The sequence below is a fragment of the Chinchilla lanigera genome, unplaced genomic scaffold, assembly GCF_000276665.1.
Source record: "Chinchilla lanigera isolate Chin_1 unplaced genomic scaffold, ChiLan1.0 scaffold00091, whole genome shotgun sequence".
NCBI lineage: Eukaryota > Metazoa > Chordata > Mammalia > Rodentia > Chinchillidae > Chinchilla > Chinchilla lanigera.
The window spans coordinates 41464-57824 of NW_004955492.1; positions in this window are offsets into that span (position 1 = coordinate 41464).

Below are 16361 nucleotides of genomic sequence, written 5' to 3' on the forward strand. Positions count from 1 at the left end.
ATGACAAAGTAGGTAGAAGCCAGGTAGGAAAGGGAAATTCCTGACTCTGCCAGAGCACCCCTGACCTTCCCTGCCTGTTGATTTGGGAACAGAGCCAGGCAAACAGTTACTGAAAATCAAGAGGGCTCCTAGCCCAACTAAGAAGTCATCTCAGTGCTCACAAAGTTCCTAATACTGTTGCAAATGTCCCAGCAAAGGGTATGTTGCTACATATTTCTAATACCAATCCTGAGGGAGGCTGAGGAATTTGAGTCAGGCCTGGACAATTTAACAAGATCCTATCTCAAAAGCAATAATATAAAAGGGGTAGGGATATAGCTCAGTGTAAAGAAGGCCCTGTGTTCATTCTCAAGTACCAGAAAAAAAGATGGCCAGGCCTGGTAGTTCATGCTTGTAATCTCAACATTCTGGGAGGCCAAAGCAGGAAAATTTGGCCCAGGCCTGGAGAAACTTAGCATCTTGGCAGGAATGTAGATCAGTATTATGGGCCTGTGTTCAATACCCAGTATCACAACAGAAAAAAAAAAAAAAGTCTCCCAGCAAGGTCACGTTTGGGCCACAGCGTGAAAAATTCTGCATTTTGTTTACATCTGATACCTGTTTTTTTTTTTTTTTTTTTTGTCTTTTTGAGACAGGGTCTCATTATGCAGTTCAGGCTGACTCTGAGCTCACTTTGTAGCCCAGGCTGGCCTCGAACTCACAACGATCCTCCTGCCTCAGCCTCCCAAGTGCTGTGATTATAGGCATGCAACACCGTGCCTGACTCCTTACATCTGATACCTGTTAATGCCTATATTTAAAAGATATATAGAGATAGAGATATATAGTCTAAGATATATATAAAGATATATAAATATAGATCCTAAAAATACATATGCCTAGAGATATATATAAAGATATATATCATACCTACTAGTACCTATATGTATATACCTGTTAAAAACTATATAGTAAGACACATACTGTAATTTTATTGTAGTAGATTTTTGAAAAGAAAACAAAAATGGGTGATCTAGATGTCTAAATATAAATACAAAAGAAAACATAAATTTAATGAGAAAATTACAGACACAGCATGGAGGGGTTCCCAGAAGGAGGTTCATGACGGGAGCTCAGACTATCTCCAAGACTGCTCTAGTGATGGGTACCAGAACCCCAAGGCTCTCAGTCCTGGCTGTATTTCAAATCCCAATGCCCAGGCTGCACCCCAGCACAACAGGGTCAGATTTTGGCGGGTAGAAAAGCACACTTTTCTAAAGCTGCTTAGGAGAATCTAACATGCAGCACAGGTTGGGATGCTGCACCATAAGGGATTTAGTTCACAATGGAAAGTAAGAAGGTAAACAGTATTGATTCCATCTGCATGACCCACTTACACTATAATACCATGCATATTCCTTCTCATTTGTTTAAAGTAGGAACCATCTTCCTTTTCTATCCTTTCCATCATCCTCCACAAACAGCCTTACCAATTATAAACTTCTTACATGGATAAAGATGTGACTCTTTCTTCTCTGCAGAGCCATCACTTTCATCTTAAGCTGGAGCTGTTCTGTTTGACCCGGGACTAGGGACTGAGCACTCGACTCTCATGTGGTGAGTCTGTAGTGAGCAAGAAGGATAGAAACACACATCCCACTAAAATATTAGTGTAAAGAATGCAAAGTATCTTATTCATCATTTTTGTATTGGTTACATAGTAACAAGATAATGTTGCAGTTATTGCAGACTAAATAAAACACATTCTTAATATTAATTTACACTTGAGTCTTTTTGTAAGTGCTTAACAGATCGTTTAAGATGACAACTGTGGCTTGAATTACATTTCATGGGGCAGTGACTAAGATGTTCATTACTGCTGACTAATGTAAGCTTTTCCTGGTTGGGTTTCAGTTTCAATTCTCACTCTCTCCAACCCAGAATCTACTCAAAACAAATATGGTCACCTCACTCCCCACCTGTGGCTTTTGTGTCATACCCATCACCAGCAAGTTAAAGTTTTATCAAATAACATAGACATGATGTGGCACCTGCTCTGACACTACTCATGAACTCTGTCCTGATACAGTTGGCACCTGCCCTTCCCACACTGTGTTTCCTCAGCTTGGAATTTGCAAAAGAAGTTCCGTGTCTGCCAGGAAGAATTCTGACTCATCTTTCAGAGTTGCATCCTCTCTGGTCAACAGAGGCAGAATGCTGTCCTCTGTAACCTGAAACTCTGGATCCAGGTAACCTGTACAGGCTCTCCTTGCCTTGACCACATGCTCAGGATCATAATTGTTGTGCAGCATCTTCTCCACTACATATTTTTGCTCCTTGAAGGCAGAGAAGTAGCTGGTTCACAGCATTATGATTTGTACTTTGTAGTAGTCAAAAGAAGTTGAATGTAGGAGAAAGTAAATGAATGATACAACTGTGCAGATTGAGCATAGAACACTTATTTATTTTGATAAGCTATATTTACAACAGTGGTACTCAGTTGTTACTAGGTATCAGTTAGACATAAGTGGTGAGCAATCTCATTACATATCTCTTTATGTAGCTGACTTTTTTCCACTGGCTTCTATTCAAGTCTCATTTAATCATCCATCAACAAAAGGCAAAATCACAGATAAAGTAGCAAGAGGAGTCACCGCCCTGGTCCAGCCCCTTGAAAAGATTTGGGAGCAAGGCCCATCTGAAGGTCAAATTAGAGAGAGAGAGAAAGGGGCTGGGGATTTAGCTCAGTGGCACAGCGCGTGCCTGGCAAGCGCAAGGTTGTGAGTTCAATTCCCACTACCAGAAAAAAAAACAAAAATAAAAAATGAAAATAGAAATAAAAAGAAAAGAGGGAGAGAGAGAGAGAGATTTCACTAGCATAGCCTACCATGGTATTGCCCAGGTTCAAGGGCCAAATTAAAGGAAATTCCACAAGATTCTTAGTATGGTACAGAGTGACCATCTGTCAGACCAAATGATTCTGACAATACGACCAAGGTAATGAGAAACATTGGGGATGCTTCAGAACTAATTCATAGTCTTGAAATACTGGGAAAAATGATTATAAAAATACTGCCTCTATAATACAAAGAAATGAGAATTCCCTAAACAGTAGAAAAGGAATCACTAATACTTAAGGACAAAACAATAAGACAATCTGATTCTTCTCATTACCAGAGAAAATTATGAATTTTTTCCTTGACTCCACCACAAGATTTTTATCTCTCCATAGAATATGTTTCATAGTATAAGGAACTTCTGAATACCACGATTTGTAAAATAAGCAAAGAAATCTATATTCTTTCAATAATATGTCTACTTTAAATGTTAAAAAAGATTTTATCTATCTCCGCTATGCTAAGATTATGGTGTTTTGGGGAAATCTGAATAGTTTTTCTTCAATTCTAGAGAATGAAGCATGAAATGAATAGATAAGGATTATAATTAGGAACAAAGATTCATCACCAAATGATAGTGAACTCTTTCTCTGCACTTATTACACCTGTAATGGGCCCAGGGCGTTGCACAAACAGGATGCTGCCCGAAACAGTAAATTCTTCCTCCACAGCTTCTGTCTTAAAATCCAAATCAGGAGTTCTCCAAAAGGCTGCAAACATTCTGTGTATGCATTTATTTTTTTTCCTACATTCTTCCAGAATTTCTATTTGAAAGTAATATTGTTTACACTTTGTGTGTGTGTTTGTGTGACCCTGGGAAACAGTGAGAGGTGGGACTTAAGTCCCCTTCCTGTTCTGTTTATCTGCAGACTAACCCTACAGTCAGTGGGACCCAGCCTAGACTTCAGTGACCACACACAGCTGTACAGAGATAGGTTGGTGACACAAATGGCCTTGCAGGGGCTGAGTTGCTTAAGCCTTGGATGTGGTCACTGTTTTTCAGCATTATGTGGGGGCATTAAGCTTGTTTCTACTACAGGATGAGAAATAAGAAGCACGCTGAGAGAAACTAGTTCTGATATACCCCTGGGTGGGAAGTAGTCCTACGCCAACTACTCATGTTGACATCAATGAAATAACCTGTGACTCTCCCATTTCTCCTCAAGGGCGGTATCAGATTGTCTTAGAGACAGAAATGCATGTCACCTTACAGAGGACCAGAACCTGCTCAGGGAGAAACCTGGGTAATGAGGACTGAGGAGTACCAAGAGACAAGGGCCAGGAGTCTCTTTCCCTAGATTCCAGGAGAGACACGAAAAGTTTCCTCCTGTGAATCTCAACAAAAAATCACTCTATTTTATTGGCACAACATACAATAAGGAATCACTACAAAATTCTCCCCCTTGTGGGCACATTTTCAAAGCCCAAGTTGAATTTCTCTCTTAGTGCCCCTTTCTTCTGCTCATTAACCAATTGGCCAGAAGTATAATTGAATCTAGATCTCTGACTCACCGCGCAAACACTACATAATGTGTAGACCAAAAGCCTGGACAGATCCCAGATCCCTGACCCCATTGTCAGCTCTACTGCTCCTGCAAAGGACCGTCCTCCCACTGGTGCCATCTGCTCTCTCCTCTCACTGCCATTGGCAGAGACAGGGAAAACAAGTGAGTCATAACAGAAATTAGTGACACTTCATTCATTTAGGGTGCTCTTATGTTGTACCTACTGCATTCCAGGTCCTCTCCTGGTCATGAAGGATACAAATAGTAAAAAACTGGGTGCTTGTCTTGGGGTGTGGTTCAGTGGTAGTACTTTCCTAGCACATATGAGGCCTTGGTTTGATCCCTACCACCACAAATAACAAAAACAAAACAAAACTATGTGCTTGGAGAGGTCATAGTCTAAAAGACAATTTTATAATACTATTTTTTCTCAATATGAAATATGTATTTATTCTAGAAATATAGAAAAGAATTAAGAAAATAAAAATCATTCATTATGTCAACACCTAAAAGCAATCACTATCAGAAATTTTCCATATGTTATTCTCTACATCCTTGAAATTCACATTCTTCTTTTTTGTCCAGTTACATTCTGCTAAAGAGTTTCAGGGTTTTTTTTTTTAATGATTTCTAGTATAAGAATCAAATATGTGAACACTATCAGTGGTGCCTCCCTTGGTTCAAAGTCTTTCTTTCCAATCCATTTTGTTTAACTGAACAGAGTCTATGACTGAGAATGTATCAATTCATCAGCTATGAAATGTCCACAACATCTTAGTGAGCATCAGATTTTACACTATTTTTCATCAGATGTCACATCCTAGAGATGAGATATTGTGGTACATTTATGACAGTTTACCAATACAGCTAGAAATGTACAAACAAAAAAGAAAGAAATCTGCAGCTACAAAATACATCAAACACTGTCTGTGACAGATGGTCTGTGACTTTAGATGCTGGGTGGGAGGTACACAGAATTTCTTTCCCTAAAGAACAGCAGGGTAGGTGGGAGGTCTATGCAAGGAGAAGTACCCCTCTTAAAACAATTAGATTTGTCCTTTGCAAGGTTAAATGCTCATTATTTTGTGATACATTTATAATTTAATATATACAATGTTTGATGAAACAGTATTAACATTTTAATATTTAACTTGTCAAACTTCCATATTTCCTTGTCCAGAAGTTCTCAAGCATTGATGTTATCTCCAATGCCATTTATAACCAGTATGAAAATAAGATTTTTTTTTCTTTTTGAGACAGGGTCTTTCTATGCAGTTCAGGCTAGCCTTCAACTCACTATGTAGCCCAGGCTGGCCTCAAATTTGCAGCAATCCTCCTGCCTCAGCCTCCCAAGTGCTGGGGTCTCAGGAGTGTGCCACCACACCCAGCTAATAAGCTACTTTTTAAATAATACTATTAAGCCTAAACCACTTCAAATTTTACTTGTATTTTCTATCTAATCATTTATCAGGAAATAACAGGCACTAGGGTAGGATCTGGGTTTTTTTTGTTTTTGTCTTTTTGAGCCAGGGTCTCACTATGCAGTTCAAGCCAGCCTTGAGCTCACTTTGTAGCCCAGGCTGACCTCACTCACTGCTGTCCTCCTGCCTTAGCTTCCTGAGTGCTGGGATTACATGGTGCACCACCATACCCCGCTGCCACTATAGTGGGATCTGATGCCATTTCTTTTTGGCAATAATGAGCAAAAGTTCTTCAGAGCACCTCCTTTTGGAATATTGTTATCCCATTTATTTTCCGATGTCAAGGCTGTTTCTTCCTTATTTTGTACACTGGTGTCAGATCTGAACATGTAATCCAAAGTCAACATGATAATCATTGAGCAACACTCATCTCCAGCCCTGGAAAAATATTCTCTCTTTTTTTTTTTTTTGGTTTTGGTTTTTCTCCGGTACCAGGAACCGAACTCACGACCTTGCGCTTGCCAGGCAGGCGCTTTTTGCCGCTGAGCTAAATCCCCAGCCCTGGAAAAATATTCTCATGCCCAAGGCAACCCACAGCTATCCTAGTGAGTTGCAAGAAATAGAGATGTTTGTGAGCCTATAGAAGGCATTGCAGGGAGGAAACCAAATGATAAAATTTCAGCACTTTTTAGGGAAATCACAAGTAAACAAGTGATACAAAGAATAATCCTACAGGCCCCTTAGGTGGGGGTAGTCTGTTTACAAAGTAAGGCAGGGAAAAAGAAGCTGCTTGCCGCCATTCCTCCGGTTTGCTCTGGCTGTTTGCTGTTCGGCTGCCATTGCCCCCTTTGCTCTTGTTGTTTTGCTATCTTCTGCCTTGGAGCCAGCCTAGTATGGACTGAAACCTCCACAAACTGTAAGCTAAATAAACCTTTCCTTCCTTCATTTTGGGCGTTGGGTATTTTGTCTCAGCAACAAGAGAAAAGTAACCAAGACAAGTTGTTATGAGGATTAAATTTTAATTAATTTGTAAAGCAGTTAAAAGAGTGCCTGACATGTAGTAGTTGCTTCCTATATGTAATTGAATATATTCATTCATTCATTTGGTACTGATTAACCTTGGAGTCCAGGCCAGGTAATGCTCTGGACGTCAGTGATACAACACCCTAGTAGTTTAACCACATCAATAGTCATGATGATGACTTACCACCACATTAACAAAGACAGAACACCCTTATTCTTCACATACGATCAGTGCCCTTAACAATGTCCTGCTGGAATTGCCAGTTTTTGATGAGTCCTTCTAAACTGAGGGAACCTGAACTCCAGTCTACCTCTTTCTGGGTTGGGTAGCTGCAGAAATAGCTACTCAGCTCTTAGGCTTTCCAGCTGTAGGTTTTTGCTGGACTGCTTTAGATTCTTACCCTGTTATACATTTATAGCTCAGGAGCCAGCTAAGAAAGTGAGATATGTTTTTGCACAACTTTAAAAGATCTTATTTTGTTTGTCCCACCCTTACTGCATTTTTCTCTTCCATTTCTAACCACTCTAGCAGCTTTAAACTCCAAATTTTTCTATTTACCTCAGTAAAAAAAAAACCTATTGGATTTGAACTCTATCTTCACACACTCTGAGGGAATTGGGAGTTGTTCTGAGGAGAAAAGTCAGATGATCATGGCCAACCTAAGTTCACCCAGCATGTCAATTAGCTACCCATTATTATAACAAAATACCTGAGATAGTCAACTTATGAGGAGAAAAGACTTATTTTAGCTCACTGTATCGGAGGTCCATAGTTAGTTGGGCTAGTGCTTTGGGCCTATGACAAGGCAGTACATAAATGGAGGAGCATAAGACAGAGGAAGCTTCTCACTTCATGATGCCCAAAGAAATGGAGAGATAGGAGAGACAGGTAGGACCCAGGATACTAACATCCCCTTTAAGAGCACACCTTCAATGACAGACTTCCACCAGGAAGTCTTTTTTTTGTTCGGTTGGTTGGTTGGTTTTTTTGTCTTTTTGAGACAGGATCTAACTATGCAGTTCAGGCTGAACTCACTTAGTAGCCCAGGCTGGTCTCGACCTTGCAACAATTCTTCTTTCTCAGCCTTCCAAGTGCTGGGATTACAGGCATGTGTCACCATGCCGGGCAACCAGGAAGTCTTTAAAGCTCCATCACTTCCCACTACCACCAGTGGCTAGGGGCTAAGGCTTCAATACATGGGTCTTTAGAGGACAGCTATCAAAACCATAGCACTTAGTTTGCTTCTCTTATTTCTCTTATTATATCCTGGCCTTCCAGTTTCTTTCTCTTTCTGTGATATCTGATGCCTTCAAACTGTTATTTTAAATATTTAACACAGAGTTTATCATTGATATTAGCCAGAGAGTTAGCTCAATAAAAGCAACAAATTATTCATCATATTTTGTCAATGTGTAAGTATGTTCAGATCATGGGATGATATATATTCAAAATGAGAAGTACTAAATAATTGATAGAAAAGTATTTGTCCACTATTGCTACAAAATAATTCTTGTCACTTTTACTTCTTATTATCCCTAATAATAGGATGTAAACAATTATAAATTATTTGATTCACTCTATACCTAGAGCATTAAATCAGAGTAATTTCTTCCCTTTTTACCTCTTTCCTTTCCTTGTGTTTAACATCTGTTTACAGAGTCCTTTTTAAACATCTGTTTACATAGTCCTTGATAACAAATCCCTTCAGTGACAAAAATAATTTTTAGGAACATGTCAAAAAAAAGAATGAAAAGTTGCTTTCCATACTTTCATATGGAACTCTTGAAGGTTTCCATGAAGTGAAAAATAATTAAACAACAGATTTCTGCTCTGAAAGCTTACCCAAATAATTTTTTTTCAAAGGCTGTATCTGGGCTTGAATACCTGCCAAAGGGACTGGACATGACACACTGCCTGCGCAGCTCAGTGTGCATGTGTGTGCTAATGCCACTTTAATTGGCTTTTGCAAATACTGGCAATTTCAGCTGACACACAGCAGACCAATTGCAGGACAAGCAAGCCAAGCAACACTTGGAGCCCTAATATATCCTGTCATAAAAGTTTCAGCTTGGCTTGGGAGTGATAGTTGCAACATTTCCGCTCTTTCTTCTCAGTCCTTATCATCTCTTCCCTTTGCTCCTAATCCCTCCCTCCAATGTGTACTTCAAATTTCTCTTCTTTTGATGCTTGGTCTAGTGTTGTAGTTACCATGAAAGAAAATACACTCTTTAGAGAACAAGCAAGGGGAAACCATCTTCCCCTAACTTTGAGAACAATCAAAGCTGACACAGCTCTCTTTCCCCCTCTTTGAAAATGAGTTCAGTCACCCATTCTTGGAACTAGAGTAAAATAAACAACTTTAGTTATTAATCAGTGCAGTGTTATGATTCAGAATGCCCAGTGATTGCTTTCAAAATCTCCTGTGCAAATATTTACAAGCTACTTAGATCTGCATTCCCACTCCCACTTGGTGTGATATTTCTGTAAATCACCAGGGTTCCAGCACTGAATGTGATGCAAGAAATCACTTAATCCAGTTTCTACCACTTAGCTTGGGACTTCCCCTTAACACACCCTGAAAAGATTATATGAAGTTTCTTTCCAGTGATTGAAATTCATGTTTCCACAAGGTAGTCCATCCTATCTCCATGTAGAACTGAAGGTTACAAATTTCCTTCTTGCATTAACTAAAGTACTAGTTCCATAACTTATTACTTATTGGTCCTTTATATGTCTTTGAGCTATACTAACATATGTAGTGCGATTAAAATATATAATGAGTTTTCTCTACCAAATAGTGACCCTAACAAATTGATCTGGATGTTGCTATAGTGACATGCAGTTATATACTTTGTTTTTAAGTGGGGGGGGGGACAAAAGAAACACCAGTGTTAGCTTAATCTTAATGTCTGGTGTTCATCATGGTGAGATTATAACTATTACAGTGTAGGAGAACATTGACTATGTTCTCTGACTGAGCCTTTATGATATTTGTCATGTCATGCAGTGAACTATTTTTAAGGTCTAATCAGTGATTATTTTTGCAACTCCATGTTTCTCTAAGGAATTATTTTGCACATGGATCATTCTTAGCAGTTTTCCTCAGTGATAGAATATCATGAATGTAAGTCATTATGTAGCTGTCATACATTGAGCAAGTAAACTTACAGATCTGATGTCAAAAAAAAATTAAATATATAATGAATGTTTAAATTTTAAAAATTCATTACAATAAAAGACATTGCCATTAACCACCCTCAATTACTCTCCTCTCACCCTTGCCACGTCTTGAAGCACCTCTTGAAGTCCTCTATGAATGTCTTTATGAGGTGTGATCAAAAGTGTGGTGAATGCTGTGTGCCAAGTGCCATTCAGTGGGAAGGCAGGCTTGTCAAATATTATCATGTGTTCTCATCTACTATATTCAGTGGATCTGGAACCCTGTGACTTTTGGATCTTTCCAAAGTCAAAAAGACCATGAAAGTAAAAATCTTAGACTTTGAGTCAGTAACAGCAGTACAACTAAAGACTTCCACAAAAGAGAACTTCCAGAGCTGCTTCTCAGAAAGTGTCAAGAATGCGGGGATGAGTGTGTTTGAAGTGAAAGGAAGTATTTTGAGGGGAATTAATAACAATGTACCTTTTACTGTAATAAATGTTTTTAATGTAAATATTCACTGTATTTTTAGACCACACTTCATATTTTGCAAGAAATTGTCATCTCTTTAAGCCATCTTACATTTATGTCTGAACCTTGTCTAGGCAATGTTGATGGTGATATTCAATCTCAGTTACTATCAGGTTTTCAGCCACTTTCCTATTACCCCAGAATAATCAAAAGGACCCAGTAGCTTATGTTGTTGGTATTTTGCTATTGTTCCTTTGTTTTTTTTGCCAGTACCATGTTGATTTTATTACAATAGCTTTGCAGCATAATTTCAAGTCAGGGAGAGTGATGCCCCTTGCCTTTCCTTTATTGCCCAGGATTGCTTTTGCTATTCTAGGGCTGTTCTGGTTCTAGATGAATTTTAGGAATGTTTTCCCTAGATCTGTGAGGTATACTAATAGTATTTTAATTGGGATTGCATTTAATCTGTACAACAATTTTGGGAGTATGGCCATTTTCACAATGTTGGTTCTTCCTATCCATGAGCAAGGCATATCTGTCCATTTTCTTCTTTCCATTTTCTGAAATCCTCTTCAATCTTTTTTTTCAGAGTACTGTAATTTTCCCTGTATAGATCTTTTACTTTGGTATCAGTGTAATACTTGTCTCCAGGAATGAGTTGGGGAGAATTCCTTCCTTTTCAATTTCATTAAAGAGTTTGAGAAGAATTGGCATTAAATCTTCTCTAAATTTCTTGTAGAACTCAGCAGAGCATCCATCAGGACCTGTGCTTTTATTTGTTGCCAAGTTTTTTTATTACCTTTTCATTTTTGCTGGATGATATTGAGTTATTCAGGATTTTTATGTCTTCTTCATATGGTAATTCATATGTATCTAGGAATCTGTCCATTTCTTCTGTGTTTTCCATCCTATGAGACTAAAGATTTTCAAAGTAAATGTAAAGGAATTGAAATTATTCCATGCATACTATCAGAACATAGTACAATAAAATTGGAAATTAATGACAAAAGAAATTTAAAAAACTCCGTAAACACATGGAAAATAAATAACACCCTCCTGAAAAACCAATTGGTCACATTTACTTAAGCATGTTCTATGGGTTAGTATATGGTCTATTTTAGAGAACATCCCATATGCAGGTGAGAAGAATGTGTATTCTGATGTTGTTGGGTGGAACATTGTGTAAAGGTCTACTAAGTCCATTTGTTCACAAGTTTGGTTTAGGTTTGGTGTTTCTTTGCTGATTTTTGTCTGGTTGATCTATCTCTTTGTGACAATGGGGTATTAAAGTCCTCTGGTATGATTGTGTTTACTGCTTATTTCATTTTTCATGTCTGTTAATATTTGTCTTATATAGCTGGTGCTCCTCTATTTGGTGCATAGATATTTACGATTGTTATCTCTTCCTTTTGACATTTGCCCCTCACAAGTATGTAGTGACCTTCTTTATCTCTTTTGATTGTTCTTGATTTGAAGTTCCCCTTGTCTGCAAATAGAATAGCTACACTCAATTTTTTCTGGGTTCCTGTCACATGAAGTATGTTTTCCATCCTTTGATTTTCAGCCTATGAATTCCTTTTTGAGTTAAATGTTTCTTGTACACAGCATATACTTGGATTTTCTTTCTTTTCTTTTCTTTTTTTTTTTTTTTTGGTTTTTCTCTAGTACCGGGAATCGAACTCATGACCTTGCACTTGCCAGGCAGGCACTTTGCCGCTGAGCTAAATCCCCAGCTCCGGATTTTCTTTCTTGATGCACTCTGTCAGTCTGCTTCTTTTGATTGGTGAACTGAGACTGTTTACATTGATGGTTACGATTGATATGCATTGGCTTATCTTTGTTATGTTATTTTACTGCTGTTTACTGGTTCCTCCTTTTTCCCTATACTAATTGCTTGCTTTGCTTCGTGGTTCCTTTCTATTGTTGTTCTTGAAATTGTTGTCATTTTTATCTCTTTCTAGAATATCTTTTAGTACTCTTTGTGGGGTTCCTTTGGCACTCATGAATTTCTTCTGTTGTTCTTTATTGTGGAAATATTTTATTTCTCCATTAGTTTTGAAGAATAGCTTTGCAGGATACATCAATGGAAGTTGTTTTCTTTCAGTACCTGAAATATTTCACTCCAAGCTCTTCTTGACTTGAGGGTTTGTGTTGAGAAATCTGCCATGATTCTGATGGGCTTTCCTTTATAGGTGATCTGTTGCTTTTCTCTAACAGCTTTTAAAATCCTATTCTTTTGCTGAATATCTGGAATCTTGATCATTATTTGTCCAGGTTTAAGTTTATTTTGTTTATGGCTAATTTGAGTTCTATATGCCTTACTTAGTTGTATGTCTGATTCTTTTTCTATGCTTGGGAAATTTTCTGCTATTACTTCTGCAAACAGTCTTTTTATGTTATTTGTGTTGACTCCTGCTATTTCACATCTATTAATATATCTATTAATAGATACTTATTAATCTTACATTAGTTTTCTTTGCTTTGTCTTGCAGCTGTTGAATTGTTTTTTTTTCCCTTTTTTTAATTTTAAAAATAAAAGCAGGAAAATATTAACAGACAGACAATCTTTTACAAAATAGCAAAAGAACAATACAAACTACATAGAGTTACAAAAAAAGTGGTAGGAAATTAACAATGCTTGTTGTATTACATATTGATATCTGCAAAGTGATTTCTCATGAAAACAAATAGAGACATGAAGTATTAATCATCGAGGACTCATTAACTGTTTCTTTCAGCCAAACAATAGAAGACATTAGATCAACTATGTTAACTACCCTGTATGTACGTACATATAAAATTTCTCCTTCTTTCCCTTCTCTTTTCTCACACCCTGTCTTGGTTACTTTTCTCTTCTTGCTGGGACAAAATACCTGATGCCCAAAATTAAGGAAAGAAAGGTTTATTTTGCTTACAGTTTGTGGAGGTTTTAGTCCATAATTGGCAGGTTACAAGGCAGAGTGGCACATGGCAGAGGGCTACAGCTCATGGGCAGAACACAGCAAAAGCAGCAAGCACTAAAAGGGAGGAATGGCCCCAAGCAGCCTCTTCCTCTCCCTTACATATGCAAACTATCCACCCCAGGGCGGGTGTAGCTCTCACACCCATAATCAATCAAACTCTAAAAGGCTGCCCCATGACTGCATGAGGCTTTTGGGGGACACCCAGACACAAACCATAACACACCCCAGTTGCCCTTTACCCTTGAGTCACAGCTGTTGAATTGTTATTTCCTGGTTCCTTGTTATTTTTAAGAGATCCTTCCTTTCATGCTCATCAGCAGCAATGTTGTCTTCAAGCTCTGCAAGTCTATCTTCAGTTTCATTCAAGTGCCAGCTTTCTACGGCATTTTTAATTTCCAAGATATCTGTTTGAATCTGTTTCATGCATTCAAATTCTTTCCTGTATTGTTCAATCAAGGCTTCCCTGATTTTTCTATGTTCCTCTATTTTCTTATCTATGTCTTCTTTAGATGTGGTGAGCAATTGTTTCATTATTATTGTCATTTCTTTTTTTACCTGAGAGATTATTTCTGATCTAATGCCTTCTATGCCCTGATGGAACTGTTTCTTCACTTCAGTTGCTACTATTTCAGAAATTCCAGGCATATGACTTTCTTTTTGTTTTGTTTTTGTCTTTTTGAGACAGGGTCTCACTGTGTAGTTCAGGCTGGCCTTGAGCTCACTTTGTAGCCCAGGATGGTCTCGAACTCACAACGATCCTCCTGCCTCAGCCTCCCAAGTGCTGGGGTTACAGGTGTGTGCCACCATGCCCAGCTCAGGCATATGACTTTCAAGCTCTTCTGTGTCAATGTCTCCTGGACTTGTTCTGGGTGGGTTGGAGGTCTGAGATTACATTTTGCTTCTTCATTTTGTCATTTTCGAAGCTCTGGAGGTTCCCTGGAGCCAAGCCTCACTCCCAGGATGGTATGGGAGTGGTGGAGCAAGGACTGGAAGATTCCTGGTGCTCAGTGTGGCTCCCATGATAGTATGTGGGGGTGGAGTGTGGTTGTCGATGCTCCTGAAGCTTTCCAAGGTTCAGTTGGCTCCCATACCAGTGGGGGGAAGAATGGGTCCAAAGTCACTGAGGGTCATGGAGTTGTCTGGGGCTCAGTTTTGTTCCCACATGGGGTTCCCAAAGCGGTCTGGGATTCAGCCCCACTTCTGCAAGGGTGTGTGTGTGTGTGGCAATTTGGGTCACCTAGGTTCCTGAAGCTGTCCAGGGCTCTGCCTGGCTCACATGCTGGTGGGGGAGGGGCGGGGGCAGCTCACGAATGTTCCTGAAGCTATCCAGGGTTCAGCCTCCCCAACGTTCCCAAGGGTGCAGGGGCAGGTGTTGTGTTGTGGTCACTGAGTCTCCAGACCCTGCCCAGGACCCAGACCTTTTCCCATGTCAGTGTTGGAGGGGTGAGGGCACAGTTACCCAGGCTGCTGAAGCTGTCTGGGGTTCTCCTTTTCTCTTAAAAGTATCACTCTTATTTTTACTCTACCACTTGAGGCATTTCTTCAATTTCTTCCAAGCTTTTATAGAGACCAGCAAGAGTCCTTGTCTTCTAGCTTTCACATACACAACTCCAGTAATAGAATCCAGTGTCTGGACTCTCTGAGCCCCGTGCACCCTGTGCCAAGAGAGCGAGTGCTCCGGGAGCTGCTGGACTCGTGGGTTCGAGTCTGTGCTTGGCCCATACCGCCATGGTTCCCAGCTGAAACGCGCGGAGAGAGCCAGGTATTTCCCATTTACTCCCTGATGGTGGAGCACGTGAACCAGGCCCTGCTGACATTACAAACTGAGTCTCTGCCCTCCCTGCACCCCCAGCACAGAGGAGGTCCTCACTCAGAAGCCCCAGGGACTTCTCTGGCTGGGGGTGGGGCGAGCAGGTTCTTTGAGCCAGGCAAGCAGACTCTCTGAGCCCCACGCACCCTGCGCCAAGAGAGCAAGTGCTCCAGAAGCTGCCAGACCCATGGTTCGAGTCCGTGCTTTGCCTTTGCCCAGACTCCCTAGTGAGTCAAAGGCTGGGGAAGTCTGTGACTGCTACCCATCTGGGCTGCATCTGATTCCTGTGTGTGCCTGAACTGACTGGAGACATAGATTCAGGTGGTTCACAAACTGTAGACCCTGCAATTTGTCTCTGAATTATGCCTGTACCCTAAACTGCCTGGAGACGTAGGTCCACTGGACAGGGATTATCACACCAGTGCAACCTGAGTCAGGTTGTGCACATGCCCTGAACTGCAAGGGGATGCCGGATCAGACGGTTGGCCATCAACTGACACAAGTGCCCGTGTCTGAGAATGGGCATAACTAGATACAAATCAAAAACTGCCGGAATACCCGAGACTAAGTAGCACTACTCAGAGGTCACCTGGGGCAAACCTGAACAACAGGAAAAATAGGAACACTAGTGGTCTTGGATGAGCAGCTACTGAAGAGGGAAACTGCGCTTTCTGCATCTGGTAGCAAACATGTCAAAGTGAAAGACTAAAACACAATCCCAGAACTTCACCCCAATCAGAACAAGTCCAGGAGACATAAACATAGGAGAACTTGGTAAACACATGCCTGAAATAATTGAAATGATTACAATGGAAGTAAAGAAACAACTCCATAAGGCCCTACAAGAGATGAGATCAGAAATAATCTCTCAGGCAAAAAGTGAAATGACAAAAATAATGAAGGAAATGCTCAAAAAGTCTCAAGAAAATAGAAGAACAAAGGCAAGAGTCAGAAGCGTTCAATGAAAAATATACAAAGGACTTAGAACACATGAACCAGATTCAAAGAGACTTCCAGGAAAACAAAGCTGCCACTGAAAGCTACCAAAACTGCTTGAATGAAGCTGAAGATAGAATCTCAGACCTTGAAGACAGCATGGAAGCTGGCGACCGTGAAAGAATGGATCTCGTAAAA